The following is a 21,215-nucleotide window of genomic DNA, read 5'->3' as shown; positions in this document are numbered from 1 at the left end:
ATTGTGTGTCTGATTTGTTGCACCAGTACTTGGTGGACTCTGATCTGACCTCTCCCCAAGAATTGGGAAAGAAGGCAGACAAATGGGTCAGAACAAGAGTGAACAGAAAAGTTCATACAGGGGGTGACAAAGATGGCAACAAAAAGAAGGATGGTAAGTCTTCTGACAAGGGTGGGGACAAATCTAAAAATGAGTCTTCATCAGGCCCACAAAAACACTCTGGTGGGGGTGGTGGGCCCAAATCCTCCTTTAATCAGAACAAGGAAAAGAAACCATGGTGCTATTTATGTAAAATAAAAGGCCATTGGACAACAGATCCCAGTTGTCCAAAGAAAGGCACCACAGCTCCTACCACTACAACCCCTACTGCTACACCTAGTGTCCCTACTAATAGCAGTGGTGGTGGGAGCAAAGCTACTAATAGCCAATCCAAGGGAGTAGCTGGGCTCACTTTTGGTAATTTAGTTGGGGTTGGTCTGATTAGGGAGACCACAGAGGCTACTTTAGTCTCTGAAGGGGCTATTGACTTAGCCACTTTGGTTGCTTGCCCCCATAACTTGGAGAAGTACAAGCAACTAACCCTAATAAATAGTGTTGAGGTCCAGGCCTACAGGGACACAGGTGCCAGTGTCACAATGGTGATTGAGAAACTGGTGCACCCTGAACAACACATACTTGGACACCAGTACCAAGTAACCGATGCTCACAACATAACACAAAGCCACCCCATGGCTGTTGTAAATCTCAACTGGGGGGGGGGTATCTGGTCCAAAGAAAGTTGTGGTAGCTTCAGATTTACCTGTAGACTGTCTATTAGGGAATGATTTGGAGACATCAGCTTGGTCAGATGTGGAGTTGGAGGCCCATGCAGCAATGCTGGGCATCCCAGGGCATATTTTTGCTTTGACAAGGGCTCAGGCCAAAAAGCAAAAAGGACAGGGAAGCTTGGATCCTGGAACAATGGACCAAGTGCTCCCTAAAGCTAGGGCTAGTAGAAGCAAACCACTTCCTACTATCCCTCCCTCTACAGTGGATTCTACTTCTGAGGAAGAAGAATTCCCTCCCTGTGCAGAACCTACACCAGAGGAGCTGGAAGCAGACACTGCTGAGCTTTTGGGTGAAGGGGGGCCTGCCAGAGAGGAGCTGAGTGTGGCACAGCAAACCTGTCCCACATTAGAGGGTCTCAGACAGCAAGCTGTCAAACAGGCTAATGGGGATGTCAGTGACTCACACAGAGTTTACTGGGAGGACAACCTCTTGTACACTGAGCATAGGGATCCTAAACCTGGAGCTGCCAGGAGATTAGTGATTCCTCAGGAGTACAGAAAGTTCCTCCTAACACTGGCACATGACATTCCCTTAGCTGGGCACCTGGGTCAAATGAAAACTTGGGACAGATTGGTACCACTGTTTCATTGGCCTAGGATGTCTGAGGACACAAAAGAATTTTGTAAGTCCTGTGAAACCTGTCAAGCCAGTGGCAAGACAGGTGGCACTCCAAAGGCACCCCTTATCCCACTGCCTGTGGTTGGGGTTCCCTTTGAAAGGGTAGGGGTTGACATAGTTGGCCCCCTTGACCCTCCTACTGCTTCAGGCAATAGGTTTATCTTGGTGGTAGTGGACCATGCCACAAGATATCCTGAAGCAATTCCTTTAAGGACCACTACAGCTCCTGCAGTGGTAAAGGCCCTCCTGGGAATATTTTCCAGGGTGGGCTTCCCAAAGGAAGTAGTATCAGACAGAGGAAGCAATTTCATGTCTGCATACTTAAAGGCCATGTGGAAGGAGTGTGGTGTAACTTACAAGTTCACAACACCCTATCATCCACAAACAAATGGACTGGTGGAGAGATTTAATAAAACTCTCAAAGGCATGATTATGGGACTCCCTGAAAAACTCCGCAGGAGATGGGATATCCTTCTACCATGCCTCCTTTTTGCCTACAGGGAGGTACCCCAGAAAGGAGTGGGCTTCAGCCCCTTTGAACTTCTTTTTGGACACCCTGTTAGGGGTCCACTCACACTTGTAAAGGAGGGTTGGGAACAACCTTTAAAAGCTCCTAAGCAGGATATTGTGGATTATGTACTTGGCCTCAGATCAAGGATGGCTGAGTACATGAAAAAGGCCAGTAAAAACCTTCAGGCCAGCCAAGAGCTCCAGAAGCAATGGCATGATCAGAAGGCTGTTTTGGTTCAGTACCAACCAGGGCAGAAAGTGTGGGTCTTGGAGCCTGTGGCCCCAAGAGCACTCCAAGATAAATGGAGTGGACCCCACACAATTGTTGAAAAGAAGGGTGAAGTCACCTACTTGGTTGACTTAGGCACTGCCAGGAGTCCCCTTAGGGTGCTCCATGTCAACCGCCTGAAACCCTACTATGACAGGGCTGATCTCACCCTGCTCATGGCAACAGATGAGGGACAGGAAGAAGACAGTGATCCTCTACCTGATCTCTTCTCTTCCACAGAACAAGATGCTCTTGTGGAAGGTGTAGTTTTGGCTGATTGTCTTACTGCTGAGCAGAAAGATAATTGCATAAATCTCCTAGGACAATTTTCAGAACTCTTCTCCATTGTGCCAGGCACCACTTCTTGGTGTGAGCACACTATAGATACTGGAGACAGTTTACCTGTCAAAAGTAAGATCTATAGGCAGCCTGACCATGTCAGGGACTGCATAAAGCAAGAAGTTCAGAAGATGTTGGAACTAGGAGTGGTTGAGCACTCTGACAGTCCATGGGCTTCTCCTGTGGTACTGGTACCAAAACCCAATTCTAAAGATGGAAAGAAGGAAATGAGGTTTTGTGTAGACTATAGAGGTCTCAACTTGGTAACCAAAACTGATGCTCACCCTATACCCAGGGCAGATGAGCTTATAGATACACTGGCATCTGCCAAGTATCTAAGCACTTTTGATTTGACTGCAGGGTATTGGCAGATCAAATTGTCAGAAGATGCTAAACCTAAGACTGCATTTTCTACCATTGGAGGACATTACCAGTTTACTGTAATGCCTTTTGGTTTGAAAAATGCACCTGCCACTTTTCAGAGGTTGGTGAACACAGTCCTGCAAGGGCTGGAAGCTTTCAGTGCAGCATATTTGGATGATATAGCTGTCTTTAGCTCCAGCTGGGATGATCACCTGGTCCACCTATGGAAAGTTTTGGAGGCCCTGCAAAAGGCAGGCCTCACTATCAAGGCTTCAAAGTGCCAGATAGGGCAGGGTAAGGTGGTTTATCTGGGACACCTTGTTGGTGGGGAACAGATTGCACCACTTCAGGGGAAAATCCAAACTATTATTGATTGGGTTCCCCCTACCACTCAGACTCAGGTGAGAGCCTTCCTAGGCCTCACTGGGTATTACAGGAGGTTCATTAAGAACTATGGCTCCATTGCAGCCCCTCTTAATGACCTCACATCCAAGAAAATGCCTAAAAAGGTATTATGGACAGCAAACTGTCAGAAAGCTTTTGAGGAGCTGAAGCAGGCCATGTGCTCTGCACCTGTCCTGAAAAGCCCTTGTTACTCTAAAAAATTCTATGTCCAGACTGATGCATCTGAATTAGGAGTAGGGGCAGTCCTATCACAACTTAATTCTGAGGGCCAGGATCAACCTGTTGCTTTTATTAGTAGAAGGTTGACCCCTAGAGAAAAGCGTTGGTCTCCCATTGAGAGGGAGGCCTTTGCTGTGGTCTGGGCTCTGAAGAAGTTGAGGCCATACCTGTTTGGCACTCACTTCATTGTTCAGACAGACCACAAACCTCTACTTTGGCTAAAACAAATGAAAGGTGAAAATCCTAAATTGTTGAGGTGGTCCATATCCCTACAGGGAATAGACTATACAGTGGAACATAGACCTGGGAGTAGCCACTCCAATGCAGATGGACTCTCCAGATATTTCCACTTAGACAATGAAGACTCATCAGGTAATGGCTAGTCTTATTGTCCTTCGTTTGGGGGGGGTTGTGTAGGAAAGTACCATCTTGCCTGGCATGTTACCCCCATTTTTCACTGTATATATGTTGTTTTAGTTGTATGTGTCACTGGGACCCTGGTAACCCAGGGCCCCAGTGCTCATAAGTGTGCCTGAATGTGTTACCTGTGTAGTGACTAACTGTCTCACTGAGGCTCTGCTAATCAGAACCTCAGTGGTTATGCTCTCTCATTTCTTTCCAAATTGTCACTGACAGGCTAGTGACCATTTTTACCAATTTACATTGGCTTACTGGAACACCCTTATAATTCCCTAGTATATGGTACTAAGGTACCCAGGGTATTGGGGTTCCAGGAGATCCCTATGGGCTGCAGCATTTCTTTTGCCACCCATAGGGAGCTCTGACAATTCTTACACAGGCCTGCCACTGCAGCCTGAGTGAAATAACGTCCACGTTATTTCAAAGCCATTTTACACTGCACTTAAGTAACTTATAAGTCACCTATATGTCTAACCTTTACCTGGTTAAGGTTAGGTGCAAAGTTACTTAGTGTGAGGGCACCCTGGCACTAGCCAAGGTGCCCCCACATTGTTCAGAGCCAATTCACTGAACTCTGTGAGTGCGGGGACACCATTACACGCGTGCACTACCTATAGGTCACTACCTATATGTAGCTTCACCATGGTAACTCCGAATATGGCCATGTAACATGTCTATGATCATGGAATTGCCCCCTCTATGCCATCCTGGCATTGTTGGTACAATTCCATGATCCCAGTGGTCTGTAGCACAGACCCTGGTACTGCCAGACTGCCCTTCCTGGGGTTTCACTGCAGCTGCTGCTGCTGCCAACCCCTCAGACAGGCAGCTGCCCTCCTGGGGTCCAGCCAGGCCTGGCCCAGGATGGCAGAACAAAGAACTTCCTCTGAGAGAGGGTGTGACACCCTCTCCCTTTGGAAAATGGTGTGAAGGCAGGGGAGGAGTAGCCTCCCCCAGCCTCTGGAAATGCTTTGTTGGGCACAGATGTGCCCAATTCTGCATAAGCCAGTCTACACCGGTTCAGGGACCCCTTAGCCCCTGCTCTGGCGCGAAACTGGACAAAGGAAAGGGGAGTGACCACTCCCCTGACCTGCACCTCCCCTGGGAGGTGTCCAGAGCTCCTCCAGTGTGCTCCAGACCTCTGCCATCTTGGAAACAGAGGTGCTGCTGGCACACTGGACTGCTCTGAGTGGCCAGTGCCACCAGGTGACGTCAGAGACTCCTGCTGATAGGCTCCTTCAGGTGTTAGTAGCCTTTCCTCTCTCCTAGGTAGCCAAACCCTCTTTTCTGGCTATTTAGGGTCTCTGTCTCTGGGGAAACTTTAGATAACGAATGCATGAGCTCAGCCGAGTTCCTCTGCATCTCCCTCTTCACCTTCTGATAAGGAATCGACCGCTGACCGCGCTGGAAGCCTGCAAACCTGCAACATAGTAGCAAAGACGACTACTGCAACTCTGTAACGCTGATCCTGCCGCCTTCTCGACTGTTTTCCTGCTTGTGCATGCTGTGGGGGTAGTCTGCCTCCTCTCTGCACCAGAAGCTCCGAAGAAATCTCCCGTGGGTCGACGGAATCTTCCCCCTGCAACCGCAGGCACCAAAAAGCTGCATTTCCGGTCCCTTGGGTCTCCTCTCAGCACGACGAGCGAGGTCCCTCGAATCCAGCGACACCGTCCAAGTGACCCCCACAGTCCAGTGACTCTTCAGCCCAAGTTTGGTGGAGGTAAGTCCTTGCCTCACCTCGCTGGGCTGCATTGCTGGGAACCGCGACTTTGCAAGCTTCTCCGGCCCCTGTGCACTTCCGGCGGAAATCCTTCGTGCACAGCCAAGCCTGGGTCCACGGCACTCTAACCTGCATTGCACGACTTTCTAAGTTGGTCTCCGGCGACGTGGGACTCCTTTGTGCAACTTCGGCGAGCACCGTTTCACGCATCCTCGTAATGCCTGTTTCTGGCACTTCTCCGGGTGCTACCTGCTTCAGTGAGGGCTCTTTGTCTTGCTCGACGTCTCCTCTCTCTGCAGGTCCAATTTGCGACCTCCTGGTCCCTCCTGGGCCCCAGCAGCGTCCAAAAACGCCAAACGCACGATTTGCGTGTAGCAAGGCTTGTTGGCGTCCATCCGGCGGGAAAACACTTCTGCACGACTCTCCAAGGCGGGGGGGATCCATCCTCCAAAGGGGAAGTCTCTAGCCCTTGTCGTTCCTGCAGTATTCACAGTTCTTCAGCTTAGTAAGAGCTTCTTTGCACCAACCGCTGGCATTTCTTGGGCATCTGCCCATCTCCGAGCTGCTTGTGACTTTTGGACTTGGTCCCCTTGTTCCACAGGTACCCTCAGTCAGGAATCCATCGTTGTTGCATTGCTGATTTGTGTTTTCCTTGCATTTTCCCTCTCACACGACTATTTTGTCCTTAGGGGAACTTTAGTGCACTTTGCACTCACTTTTCAGGGTCTTGGGGAGGGTTATTTTTCTAACTCTCACTATTTTCTAATAGTCCCAGCGACCCTCTACAAGGTCACATAGGTTTGGGGTCCATTCGTGGTTCACATTCCACTTTTGGAGTATATGGTTTGTGTTGCCCCTATCCCTATGTTTCCCCATTGCATCCTATTGTAACTATACATTGTTTGCACTGTTTTCTAAGACTATACTGCATATTTTTGCTATTGTGTATATATATCTTGTGTATATTTCCTATCCTCTCACTGAGGGTACACTCTAAGATACTTTGGCATATTGTCATAAAAATAAAGTACCTTTATTTTTAGTATAACTGTGTATTGTGTTTTCTTATGATATTGTGCATATGACACTAAGTGGTACTGTAGTAGCTTCACGCGTCTCCTAGTTCAGCCTGAGCTGCTTTGCTAAGCTACCATTATCTATCAGCCTAAGCTGCTAGACACCCTATACACTAATAAGGGATAACTGGGCCTGGTGCAAGGTGCAAGTACCCCTTGGTACTCACTACAAGCCAGTCCAGCCTCCTACAATTTCCCCGCAAGGAGTTTGGTGCGTCGATTTTCAGTTCTTGTCTGCCAGCTTCACCTTTCAAGGGCCTGGGGACTGCTAAGGGATCCACTTGGCAGGGCAGGAGTCCAAGCAGAGAGTCCAGGTGATGGTAGGGGAAGTCTTTGATGGCCCCAAGACTTCAATAACAAGAGGCAAGCTCAGTTCAAGCCCTTGGAGATTCTTCTCAAGCAGGAATGCACAACAAAGCCCAGTCTTTGTCCACTTTCACAGGCAGAAGCAGCAACTGCAGGATACACCAACACAGCACCATCACAGGAAGGGGCAGCACTTCTCCTCAGCTTTTCACCTCTTCTCCTTGGCAGAGGTTCCTCCTGGTTCCAGAAGTGATCTTGAAGTAAGCTAAAGTCTAGGGTTTGGGTCCACTACTTATACCCCATTCTGCCTTTGACGTAAGCAAACTTCAAAGGGAAGTATCTCTTGTTTATAAGATCCTGCGTTTCCCAATACAGGCCCCAGACACACACCAGGGTGTTGGGGACTGCATTGTGTGAGGGCAGGCGCAGGCCTATCAGGTGTGAGTGCCACTGCTCACCTCCCTCCCAGCACAGATGGCTACACCCCAGTTCCCTTTGTGTCACTGTCTAGAGGAGAGGTGCAAAACAGCCCAACTGTCAAACTGACCCAGACAGGGAATCCACAAACAGGCAGAGTCACAGAATGGTTTAAGCAAGAAAATGCCTGCTTTCTAAACGTAGCATTTTCAAACACACAATCTCAAAATCAACTTTACTGAAAGATGCATTTTTAAATTGTGAGCTCAGAGACCTTAAAGTCCATAGCTCCATCTTCTCCCAAAGGGAATCTGCACTGTAATCGTATTTAAAGCTAGACCCCATGTTAACCTATAAGAGAGCTTGGCCTTGAACAGTGAAAACATAATTTGGCAGTATTTCACTGTTAGGACATATAAAACACATTAGTATATGTCCTACCTTAAACATACACCTCTCCCTGCCCATAGGGCTACCTAGGGCCTAACTTAGGGGTGCCTTACATGTAAGAAAAGGGAAGGTTTACGCCTGGCAATTTGGTACACTTGCCAAATTGAATTGGCAGTTTAAAACTGCTTCCACAGACACTGCAGTAGCAGGTCTGAGCCATGTTTACAGGGCTACTAATGTGGGTGGCAGAACCAGTGCTACAGGCCCACTAGTAGCATTTGATTTATAGGTGGACCTGGGTATCTCTAGTGCACTGTACTAAGGACTTACTAGTAAATCAAATATGAAAATCATAGAAAGCCAATTACACATATATTTTACACAGGAGCACTAGCACTTTAGCACCGGATAGCAGTGGTAAAGTACACAGAGTAACAAAAACAGAGTCCAGCACACATCAACAACCTGGGAAACAGAGGCAACAAGGTAGGGGAGACCACGCCAAGGATGACAAGTCTATCATGTGTCACCCCCAGCTGAAAGTGGGGAGCAACTACCCAACCTCATGAGAGCTCTCATCACTGAGGCGGAAGAATCTGGACAGACCATCAGCATTGACGTGTTTTGTTCCAGGGCGGTGTTCCGCTGTAAAGTCCAGCCTCGGTAGGGGAAATGGACCACTTCAACAGTTGCGGATTCTCACCCCTCATCTGCATTAACCATCTGAGGGGCCTGTGATCTGTCTGAACCCGGAAGTGAGTCCCAAACAAGTAGGGTCTTAGCTTCTTCAGTGCCCAGACCCCAGCAAAAGCTTAACGCTCTATTGCACTCCACCTATGTTCCCTGTGAAGTAACTTCCTGCTAATGAAGGCTACAGGTTGATCTAGGCCCTCATCATTAAGCTGTGAGAGTACTGTTCCTACACCAAGCTCTGAGGTGTCTGTTTGTATAGGAAAGTACCATCTTTCTTGGCATGTTACCCCCATTGTTACCCGTATGTCAGTATGTTTTTGCCTATCTCACTGGGATCCTGCTGGCCAGGACCCCAGTGGTCATACTTTATTGCCTAATGTGTGTGGTGTGTATAGTGTGTGACTGTGTCTCCGAGGCTCTGCTAACCAGAACCTCAGTGCTTTTGCTCTCTCTGATTTTAAATTTGTCACTACAGGCTAGTGACTTCATTGACTAATTTCAATTGGCACACTGGACCCCCCTTATAAGTCCCTAGTATATGGTAACTAGGTACTCAGGGCATTGAGGTTCCAGGAGATCTTTATGGGCTGCAGCATTTCTTTTACCACCCGTAGGGAGCTCAGACAAACCCTTCCACAGGCCTGCCATTGCAGCCTGCGTAAAATAGTGCACACACTATTTCACAGCCATTTTATCTCATAAGTCACCTATATGTCTAACCTTCACTTGCTGAAGGTTAGGTGCAAAGTTACTAAGTATGAGGGCACCCTTGCACAAGCAGAGGTGCCCCCACATAGTTCAGGGCCATTTCCCAGGACCTTGTGAGTGCGGGGACACCATTACACGGGTGCACCACATATAGGTTAATACCTATATGTAGCTTCACAATGGTAACTCTGAATATGACCATGTAACATGTAAGGTGTCTAAGATCATGGAATTGTCCAAATCTGGTATTGTGGAGCCAATTCCATTCATCCCCAGGGCTCCACTATGGATCCCCAGTACTGCCAAATCAGCACTCTGAGGCTTACACTGCAGCTACAGCTGCTGCCACCTCACAAACAGGGTTCTGCCATCCTGGGGTCTGAGCAGCTCAGTCCCAGGAAGGCAGAACAAAGCATTTCCTTTGGGAGGAGGGTGTTACACACTCTCCCTTTGAAAATAGGTGTAACAGGTTGGGGAGGGGTAGCCTCCCCCAGCCTCAGGAAATGCTTTGAAGGGCACAGATGGTGCTCGCCTTGCATAAGACAGTCTACACCGGCTCAGGGACCCCTTGTCCCTGCTCTGGCACGAAACTGGACAAAGAAATGGAGAGTGACCACTCCCCTGTCCATCACCACCCTAGCGGTGGTGGCCAGAGCTCCTCCAGTGTGTTCCAGACTTTAGCCATCTTGCTTTGCAAGGTGTGGGGGCACTCTGGAGGCCTCTGAGTGGCCAGTGCCAGCAGGTGACATCAGATATCCCTCCTGATAGGTTCATACCTGAAAAGGTAGCCAATCCCCCTCTCAGGGCTGTTTAGGGTCTCTCCTGTGGGTTCTCTTCAGATTCTACTTGCAAGTTTCCAGCAGGAATCCTCTGCAACTACTACTTTATCTTCTGACCTCAGATCAACTGCAGCCTGCTCCAGGAACCGCTGTAACAGAAACAAAGAATACAGAAGGGATACTTTTGCTCTGCAACTTCAGCTCCAGCCAGCAACTACAACAGGTTCCACAGTGTGCACGCTCTGAGGACTTCTTGTCTTCACCCTGAAACAGAAGGACCAAAGAAATCTCCCATGGGGTGACGGAGTCACTCCCCTGCTGAAGCAGGCACCTTCTAAGTCACCGAGCGGTTCTCTTGCACTCCTCTCCTGGCGATGATCGTGCTCCTTGGAACACAGAGTGTGGCCCGCATCGACACACAGACTGTCCTGAGGTCCTGCTGTCCCAATTTGGAGGAGGTAAGACCTTGTCTTCCCCCAGAATGACAGTACCTCTGCACTATTTGCTAAATTCCTTTGTGCACAGCCTGGCCCTGTCCCCAGCACTCTATCCTGTGACGCTCAGCTCACTGAGTTGTTCTCCGGTGGCGTGGGACCTTCCTTTGTAGTGCTGCACCAATCACATTTTGCACCTCCTTTGTCACCTTTGTAATGGGACTCCTGTGTGTGCTATCTGGTGCTCTGAGGGCTCTCTGAAGTGCTAAGAGCCCCCTCTTCCTCCGCACCCAGAGTTGAAGCCCCCAGGACCCTCCTGGGTCCAGATAGCGCCTATCTCACGCAAAATGCGACTTTGCCGGAACCAAGGCTTGTTGGAGGAATTCAGCACCAAAACTCACCTGCATCTAACTTCACGACGTGGGACATCCAGTGCATCATGCAGGAACCTGCTGACATCTTCCTTGGGTGCATTTCTGCAGTCTTCGTCCAACCAGGGACTCTTCTTTTGCACCCTCTTCTATGTTGGCAGGGGCTCCTGTCCTTCCTGGAACTTCTTTCGAGTTCTGGACTTGGTCTACTTCCTTTGCAGGTCTTCAGGTACAGGAATGCACCATTTGTTGTTCATAGACTTGGTTGGTTCTTGCAATTACTCTAATCACGAGGTGTAGTGTGTCCTAAGAAAACTTGCAGTACTTTACTAAGGCTTTTCTGGGCTCTGGGGTGAGGTAATTTGCTTACCTTTACTGTAGTCTTACTCTCCCAGTGATTCTGCACACACCACACGTATCTAGGGGGGAATTTGTGATTCGCATTCCACTTTCTTAGTATATGGTTTGTGTTGCCCCTAGACCTATTTTCTCTCATTGCGTTCTATAGCATTTCCCATTGTTTGCATTGTTCTATGACTATTTACTTGTCTAATATTGATGTCTAGTGTATATACTGTGTATAATACTTACCTCCAGAAGGAGTATTATCTTAGGATATTTTTGGTATTGTGTCACCCAAATAAAGACCTTTATTTTTTGGTAACACTGAGTATTGTCTTTACTTGTGTATAAGTACTGTGTAACTATAAGTGGTGTTGCATGAGCTTTGCATGTTTCCTAGTTCAGCCTAAGCTGCTCTGCTATAGCTACATCTATCAGCCTAAACTGCTAGAACACTACTACATTTCACTAATAAGGGATAACTGGACCTGGTGTAAGGTGTAAGTACCCAAGGTACCCACTACAAACCAGGCCAGCCTCCTACAGTTTCCACAACAAACTCCTTGGAGTAGTCAGGTGCCTTCAGCACAGGTGCTGTGTACATGGCAGCCTTCATGTCATCAAAAGCGGGCTGGCAAGCCTCTGTCCAGATCACCTTCTTTGGTTGCTTCTTGGAAGTCACCTCATTCAAGGGAGCAACAATGGTGCCATACCCCTTGACAAACTTTCTGTAATAGCCAGTGAGACCTAAGAAGGCTCTCACCTCAGTCTGGGTCTTGGGAGGCTCCCAAGCTAGAATATTGCCAATTTTGGGCTGTATGGGTGCCACCTGGCCTCTTCCCACTTGGTGTTCCAAATACACCACTGAACCCTGCCCTATTTGGCACTTGCCAGCCTTAATAGTAAGGCCTGCCTTTTGCAGGACCTCCAAATCTCTACAGATGTGCCTGCAAGTTTTTTCCCAAGTGGAACTGAACACTGCAGTGCATTCCAGGTATGCTGCGCTGAAGTCATCCAGCCCAGTCAACACCTGGTTGACCAACCTCTGGAATGTGGCAGGGGCAGTTTTCATCCTAATGGAATCACTTTGAGCTAGAAGTGTCCATCTGGGGTAGAAAATGCTGACCTCTCCTTGGTCTCCTCAGTTAGGGCAATCTGCGAATTCCCAGACGTGAAATCAAATGTGCTGAGGTATTAGGCAGCCCCCAACCGATCGATGAGCTCATCAGCTCGGGGTATGGGTTGCGCATCAGTTTTAGTTACCGCCTTGAGACCCCGGTAGTCCACAGAGAACTAGAGTTCTGGAGTGGCACCAGCACCAGCAGCCTTTGGGATCAAGACCACAGGGTTGGCCCAAGGACTGCTGGAAAACTCATTGACCACTAGAGATAACATCTTAGACACCTCATCTTTGATGCTAGCCCTGACCTTATCAGTCATCCTGTAAATCTTCTGTTTAATGGATGGACTGTCTCCAATGTCCACATCATGTGTAAACAAGTGTGTGACCCTTGAGATTAAGGAGAACAGAAAGACAAACTGATCCAACACCTGGAGACAGTCCCTCTGTTGTTCTGAGGTCAGGGAGGGAGGAGAGATTCACTTCCTCCACAGACCCATTTTTCTCTCCAGAAGAACAGAGGTCAGGAAGAGGCTCACTCACTTCCTCCACCCCATCATCTGTCGCTAGGAGCAAGGACAATTCAGTCCGCTCAAAGTGTGGCTTGAAACGGTTCACATGGAGGACCCTTAGGGGGTTCCTGGGATTCCGCAAGTCCACCAGGTAGGTGACTTCGCTGTTACGCTCCACCACCTCAAATGACCCAGTCCACTTGTCCTGGAGCTCCATAGGCTCCACTGGCACCATTACCCACACTTTTTGGCCAGGCTGAAACTCGACCAGACTGGGATTCTGGTCATACCACTGTTTCATGTCTTCCAGGCTTGCGTCCAGATTCTCTTGTGCGAGAGCTCTGAAGCGAGCAGTCTGGTTTCTGAAGGCTAGGATGTTGATAATTACATCCTGGGGAGGTTTACCTGGGACTTTCTCTAAGCCCTCCTTTAATAGACACAACGGTCCCCTGACAGGGTAGCCATACAGTAACTCAAAAGGACTAAATCCAAACCCTTTTGAGGCACCTCCCTGTAGGCACACAGAAGGCATTGCAAGAGGACGTCCTACTTCTGCCTGAAGGGCTCTGACAGGCCCATGATCATGCCTTTCAAGGTGCAGTTGAATCTCTCAACCACACCATTGCTTTGGGGCGGTAAGGAGAGGGGAACTTATACATTACCCCAAACTCCTTCCACAGAGACTTCATATAAGTAGATATGAAGGTGGTACTCCTATCTGATACCACTTTCTTGGGGAACCCCATGCTGGTAAAACCCCCCATAAATGCACCATACACCACAAGGGAAGTGATTGACCTCAGAGAAATGGCTTCTGGGTACCGGGTGGCATGGTCCACCATGACCAGGACGAACTTGTTCCCCATGGCTGTCTTGGGATTCAGACCCACCCTTTCATGTGGGTACTCATCACTGGAAAAGGTTGGAGGGGAGCCTCACATTCCCTCCCACTCATGCCACTTGCCTGACAAGACTGGCAAGACCTGCAATGAGCATCTGAGTGCCTGCACATTTGTGCCAGTAAAAGTGGGTGACAAGCTGTTCAAAGGTCTTGTCCCGCCCCAAATGTCCAGCTAAAGGCACATCATGAGCCAGAACCAGTAGGAAGACTTTGAAGCACTGGGGTACCACCAGCATACGGGCTGACCCAGGCTCAGCAACATTAGGCTTATTATACAGGAGCCCATCCTCCCAATAAATCAGGTGAGATTCTGGCTCCTTGCCAGCCGCCTGACACAAACCCAGTAGAGTAGGGCATGTCCTCTGTGCCTCACAGAATGCCTCCCTGGTGGGTCCCCCTTCCTGCTGCCACTGTGACAGCTGAGGGCCCTCCCCCAGCTCAGCCACCTGTTCACCTATAGGCTCCGGGGCATCACTCTCAGGCTCTGCCTCTTACCACACCATGGGAACTTCTGTGGCCGGTTTCCCGTGACTCTTTCCCTTCCTCTTTTTAGCAGACCCCTGGGCCACTGTTTCAGGATCCAGGGTCTCTTGACCTCCCTGACGGCAGCCATTGACCTAGTGGATAAGCATACCCACCCAGGCAGACCCAACATCTCAAAGTATGACCTGTGTTCCACCTCCTTCGAAGGGGAATCCTCTAGGTCATTGGCAAGCAAACAATCTACAGGCATGGTAGGACTCACAGCTACCTTCAAGAAACCTGAGACCCCCCCATTCAAAGTGAACCTGCGCCACTCTGCACAGGCGCGCTGAGTTGTCCACTGCAACTACTTAGTGAAGTGCCCTTCAGACACCTGGTGACTCCTCACTGTAGTCACACCGGCTCCTGTGACTCACAGAGCCTCCATGCTCTGCCCACTAACGGTCACCCACTGCCTGTACCTTTTAATGTTCTCAGGCACTAGGGTTCTCTGGATGATCTCAGTGTCCCCTAGTGAGACAAGGATCATCTTAGCTGGCACCCACCCACCTGGAACAAACTCCTCCCCAAGCGCTGCACTGGCCATAGCTTGTGACTGAGCATCAGTGGATGCCGGCGTACCCCTGGGGCATTTGGGGTCCCCCCTCACATGAACCACTTGGTCACATACATAACACTTATGAGGGGAACCCACCTCCGCAGGTTTCTCTTTGGAGAATCAATCTTTCTTTTCACTGGGGGACGTGGAATCCATACCCTAGGAAATAGGTTTTGGCCCTTTTGAGAACTCTCCCTGTTTAGCCTTTGCCCTCCTTTCTTCTGAGAGGGACCATGCCCACCATTGGCGTGGTCTCCCCACATCTCTTCTGGACCCTGATGCTCTCCAAGTAGTCTGCTTCCTGCGTAAGCTTCCTGGGATCAGTCAGCTTGCTGTCAATTAGGTGCTGGCACAGCTCTTGAAAACATAAACTGTACGAGTGCTCCCAAGCAATTAAATTGTAAAGCCCCTCATACATTGTCACCTTACTGCCCTTCACCCAACCATCCAGTGACCTGCAAAAAGAAGTAACACATTCCAACCATGTTTGGGATTCATTCTTATTATAGGACATCATTTTATCCTTATACTGCTCAGGGGTGAGACCATACCTTGTTAGAATGGCTTCCTTCATGATAGAGTAATTGAGCCCCTGAGGATCCCCTAAGGATGTTAGAGTATCCCTCCCCTCTACTTCAAAGTGCTTACATAGACCCGCCCCCCAATGAGCTTCAGGGACCCGATTCATATGGAGAGCAGAGTCATACCCCTTGAACCACAAGAATATGTCATCCTCCCTTTTGTAATCCTTCACAAGGGCTTTAGGAATGTGCACCCTCCACTCAGGCTGCACTGTGATATTGCTGCCACCATCCCTACTGAACCTACTCCTTTGGTCAAGCTCCATCAACCTGAGCTCAGGAGCCAACAGTATCTTTGTCTCTTCTTTGGCCAACCTCCTCTCTTCCATCTCCCGTTGCATCCTAAACGTTTCCAACTCCAACTGGTGAGCCCTCTCTGCCTGTCTGTCCTGTACCTCTTCTGGAGTCAGACCCTTGGATGACACACTGCTGCCTGCCCTGGAGACCCTCTCCCTGGACATAACAGGCCCACGCAGAATACCAATGTGTATGGATTGCACCTCCTCCTTCTCTGTGTGCCCCTCAGTTTCCTGGGCTGTCACCTAGGCCCTCAGTGCCTTCTGCAGATCCTCCTTCCTGATGGAACCCTAATGGGACAGGTAAGATTTTTGCAGAACTGCCTCAACAGAGCAACTGTATAGCTCTCCAGTTTCCCTAAGTCAAAAGCGGCCCCAGCTGATGAATCTCCAGATTGAAATCATGAAGAATCAACAAAAGTGCTAAGATCCAAGGCAGAAAAAGAGTTCCCAATGAAGTTCAAAAGTCAATCAAAGATCAGCAAAAATATGGAAGTAGGAAAAAACAAAAAAGAGGGAAAAAAACAAAACAAGCTGTATGTGGTCACGTAATAGTCTGCACTGAAAACAGTGGTGTATACTTAATCACTGTATGCCAAGGACAAATACAGTTCCAATCCTCACCCCTGATCATCAATGTTAGGAATGGGGTCTTTGGTTGGTAGTCAGGTTACCCCCTCTCTAAGCAAGGCACACTCACTCTAGTCAGGGTAAAGGAGAATCACACTCAGTTAATCCCCGCTCACCTCCCTTGTAGCTTGGCACGAGCAGGCAGGCTTAACTTCAGAAGCAATGTGTAAAATATTTGTACCAACACACCCAGTAACACAGGGAACCACCACAAAATGGCACAACACAGGTTTAGAAAAAGATGTAATATGTATCCAAACAAAAGAAGACAAAAATGGCAAATATCCAACATACACAAGTGTAAGGGCTTTATTTAAACTTTTTTATCACCAAATTTGCGTCATTGTTTGACTCAAAAGCGGCGCAAACGTACAAAATGCAATTAGATTTTGTAACTTTGCGCCGCTTTTGCGTAAACAAAATGACACAAATGCAGCGCTAAAAAGTATAAATCTGGGTCTAAGAGTCTTAGGCCCTCATTACAACCCTGTTGATAAATCCCGCTTTCCGCCGTGCAGAAGACTGCCAACATACCGCTGCAGCTGCGGAATTCCGCTACAGGTATTACGACCCACAGCTCGGAATCCACAATAAAAAAACCCACACAAGTCAGCCACACCAAAAGTTAGTGATAAACCTACACCGTCACGCCAACAGGAATACGCCCACACTATCACGACCCACAAATCAACGCGGCAGTCATTCAACCGTGGTAATCCATTGGCGGTACACACCACTGTCCTCAAAATACCCACACATTTACAAAACACAACCACATTGGACAATTCGAAATACACACACCTGATACACATACACACAATGCACCCACACACCCAATCCAATATAAAACACACACCCACATCACCCACAAACCCTTACAACCAAAATTTTGAAAGATGTCCAGAGAGAGACACTACCTAAAACAGCACTAGCATCCACAGACACACAACACCATCACTTACACAACATCCACGCACCTCAAACAACACATGCCAACACATCCCCTCGCATATCACAACCGACACCACCTCACACATCACCCACACTACACCATGGCACCTCGCAGGCGCCCCAGGCTCTCTGATGAGGAGCTCAGGGTCATGGTGGAGGAAATCGTCCGGGTAGAGCCACAGCTATTCGGATCACAGGTGCAGCAGACATCCATTGCTATGGTGCAGAATTGTCAACAGGGTTAACGCAGTGGGACAGCATCCAAGAACACCGGATGACATCATGAAGAGGTGGAATGACCTATGGGGGAAGGTACGTTCCGTGGTATCCAGACACCAGATTACTGTTCAGAGGACTGGCGGTGGACCCCCACATCCTCCTCCAGAACTAACAACATGGAAGGAGCAAGTCTTGGCGATCATGCATCCTGAGGGCCTGTGCAGAAGTAGCAGGAGGACTGGACTCTGGTAAGTCAAATCTTAACTACCATATCCCCCCCACCTCACCTGCATGCCATCACATACCGCCACCCTTACCCTTACACCCATCACCCCAACAACCCACAGATACCCCACTAACACAAACCACACATCCCAAAAACAAGCCCTGCATGTAACACCAATGAATGGACACCCATCACCAAGGCATGTCCAGTAGAGAGACTCACTCATGCTCCAAAATCACCAATCACACAAGGGCCACGGCAATAATGCAAGCACAGGAGTAGAGGGTCACTCACCCATAGCACACGATGGCACACACAGATACAATAACTATGCATTTACACCCCAACAGAACTCCTACCCAACGTCACTGGACAGGAGGTACCAGACATATCCAGTCCCCCCCACAGAAGAGGCCCACAGTGATGACAGCAGCTCTGCACACCTGGATCAAGATGACCAGCCCGGCCCATGAGGGACCTCGGGACAGTCGGTTCCCCTGACACATTCACAAACCACCACTGAACCTCCCCCCTCAGGAAACACCACCATAGCACCCACCCAGCAGGCCCATCCCTCTGTCCTCAGGACACGTCAATCAGCAGTGTGTCCACCACCACAGGGAACCCAGACAACAACACTAACACAGAACGATCAGGGGCTGGGGGCAGTGGGCACACGGTTCAGATGACAGAGGCACAAGATAACAGGGAAGCTGGGAGGACTGCTGTGGGACGGGGGAGGACAGGCCCAGGGAACCAAAGAGGCACTCTCCGACATCATGGGAGCTTACAATAATTCCCAGAGACCATGGGCACATTACTGGCCAAGTTTCAGGAGACCCAGCGGCTGCAGCAGGAACACTACCTGGGGATCAGGGAGGACTTGAAGTCCATCAACACCACCCTGGTCACCATTGCAGGAGTGCTGGCAGACCTTCTCAACACCAGGAGGGACACAGTGGCACACCAACGGGCCCCTGACACTAGCCTGGATGATGAACAGCCCTCCACCTCCGCCAGCGCTAGTGGACAGGAAGCACCGCCACAGGAACAACAGGCCACCAGCACCCCAACCCCTGCAGATTGAGAACCACCCCGCAAACGGTCCCTGAGATCCAGGAACAAGACAGAGAACATTGTCAAGACCCCCACCAGGAAATAAGACCCCTCTGAATGTCACCCTTCTGTCCCACTTTGTCACCCTGTCCACCTTAAACTGCCATTGCTCCACTTCCTATGCCCCTTTGGACAATGCACCTGTGAAACAAATAAACTGGACTCTGCCATGGACATTCCTCCACCATCACCCTAGCCCATTTTACAACCCCCTCCACTTATTTGCACAGAAATAAACACACTTCAATCACAAAACAATCTGGAGTCAGTCTGTGCTTTCACAAATGTGTAATTGCAATATCTATGGAATATAGCAATGTCAATGTACTTGTTCACATACCAATGTAACACAGCTGTAGGCCAGCAGTAAGCATAGCAGAGGACACAAAGTGGGACCCAGATCTATGAAATGGAAAGCCAAAGTGACAAGTCAGGGTCCATACACTGTGTGAAAAACAGACTTATGCTAGCTCCAACAATAGTATAAGATGTGGGAAGCAGTTACATCTTCTTACCTGTGGGTCACTGGACGTATTGCATGATGATGTTGTTTCTGTTGTCCACATCCTCTTCTTCTGCCTCCTCTTCTTCAGTGTCCACAGGCTCCAAAGCTGCCACAAGACCACCATCTGGCCCATCCTCCTGTAGAAAAGGCACCTGCCGTCGCAAAGCCAGGTTGTGCAGCATACAGCAGGCCACGATTATCTGGCACACCTTCTTCAGTGAGTAGTATAAGGATCCACCTGTCAGATGCAGGCACCGGAATCTGCCCTTCAGGAGGCCCAAGGTGCATTCTATAATCCTCCTAGTTCACCCATGTGCCTCATTGTAGCATTCCTATGCCCTTGTCCTTGGATTCCTCATTGGGGTCAGTAGCCAGGACAAGTTGAGGTAACCAGAGTCACCTGCAAATGTTGAGGGACAACTGTTAGACACACATTAACCCTTAGGGACAACCCCATGACCAGGCACCTATGTCAACTGTATTGGGACCTTGGGCTCACCATTTAGCCACACCTGGTGCCTCTGGAGTTTCCCCATCACATAAGGGATGCTGCTATTCCTCAAAATGTAAGTGTCATGCACAGAGCCAGGATACTTGGCATTGACATGGAAGATGTACTGGTCTGCCAAACACACCATCTGCACATTCATCGATTGGTAGCTTTTGCGGTTTCTGTACACCTGTTCATTCCTGCGGGGGGGGGTACAAATGCCACATGTGTTCCATCAATGGCACCAATGATGTTGGGGATATGTCCCATGGCATAGAAGTCACCTTTCACTGTGGGCAAATCCTCCACCGGAGGGAAAACGATGTAGCTGCGAATGTGTTTCAGCAGGGCAGATAACACTCTGGACAACACGTTACAGAACATTGACTGGGACATCCCTGATGCCATGGTCACTGTTGTTTGAAAAGACCCACTGGCCAGGAAATGGAGTACAGACAGAACCTGCACTAGAGAGGGGATTCCTGTGGGATGGCGGATAGCTGACATCAGGTCTAGCTCCAACTGGGCACACAGTTTGTGGATTGTTGCATGATCAAGTCTGTAGGTGATTATGATGTGTCTCTCTTCCATTGTCAACAGGTCCACCAGGGGTCTGTACACCGGAGGGTGCCCCCATCTTATCACCTGCCCCAGCAGACGTGCCCTATGGAGGAGAACAGCGAGCAGAGAGTCATCCAACACTGAGGTATCACAATTTGTTATTTGCAGAAACGTTTGTAATTCGCAATGTGCCGGTATCTGTCTGTATTCCCGGCCTAGATATGTGTGACACAGTTTTTATCCATCCCATGTGGCCCCCTGAAATGGCGGCTGTCTGACCTGTAAGGTGGGACAAGGGGAAATGAGGTAACTGCGCTGGCGTTGTACACCGTCGCGGTAGGCGGTCGAGGACCGCATCGCAATCCTGCATTGGTTAACATTGGGCCCTATGGGTCCCAGGAGCCAATGACGATGTATGCCGCCGGTGACGGTACGCACCGCCGCGGACGTGACTGCCATTTTCTAGCTGTTCACTCACTTGATACCTGACTTTCAACAGGAAAGGACCTACACTGCAAGTGCTGCTGTGACCTGTGTCTCGAAGCGACGATGGCTACAGTGTATGGGGAAAGGGCCCCTGCCTTCACATCGGAGGAGTTGGAGAAACTAGTGGATGGGGTCCTCCCCCAGTACACGCACCTGTACGGTCCTCTAGACAAACAGGTGAGTACACTGTGAGTATGCTGCTTGGGCAATGCTTGTTTCGAGTGGTGTGGATGGAAGATACATGGGGGTGCTGAGGCCTGCATGTGCGGATGGTGAGTGTATGTGCGTCAGGCCATGGGTGGGAACTGGTGGGCAATGACTATGACGGTCCCGA

The sequence above is a fragment of the Pleurodeles waltl genome, chromosome 5 (genome assembly GCF_031143425.1).
Source record: "Pleurodeles waltl isolate 20211129_DDA chromosome 5, aPleWal1.hap1.20221129, whole genome shotgun sequence".
NCBI lineage: Eukaryota > Metazoa > Chordata > Amphibia > Caudata > Salamandridae > Pleurodeles > Pleurodeles waltl.
The sequence above is the reverse complement of the archived record's forward strand: the minus strand, read 5'-3'. Positions refer to the sequence as shown.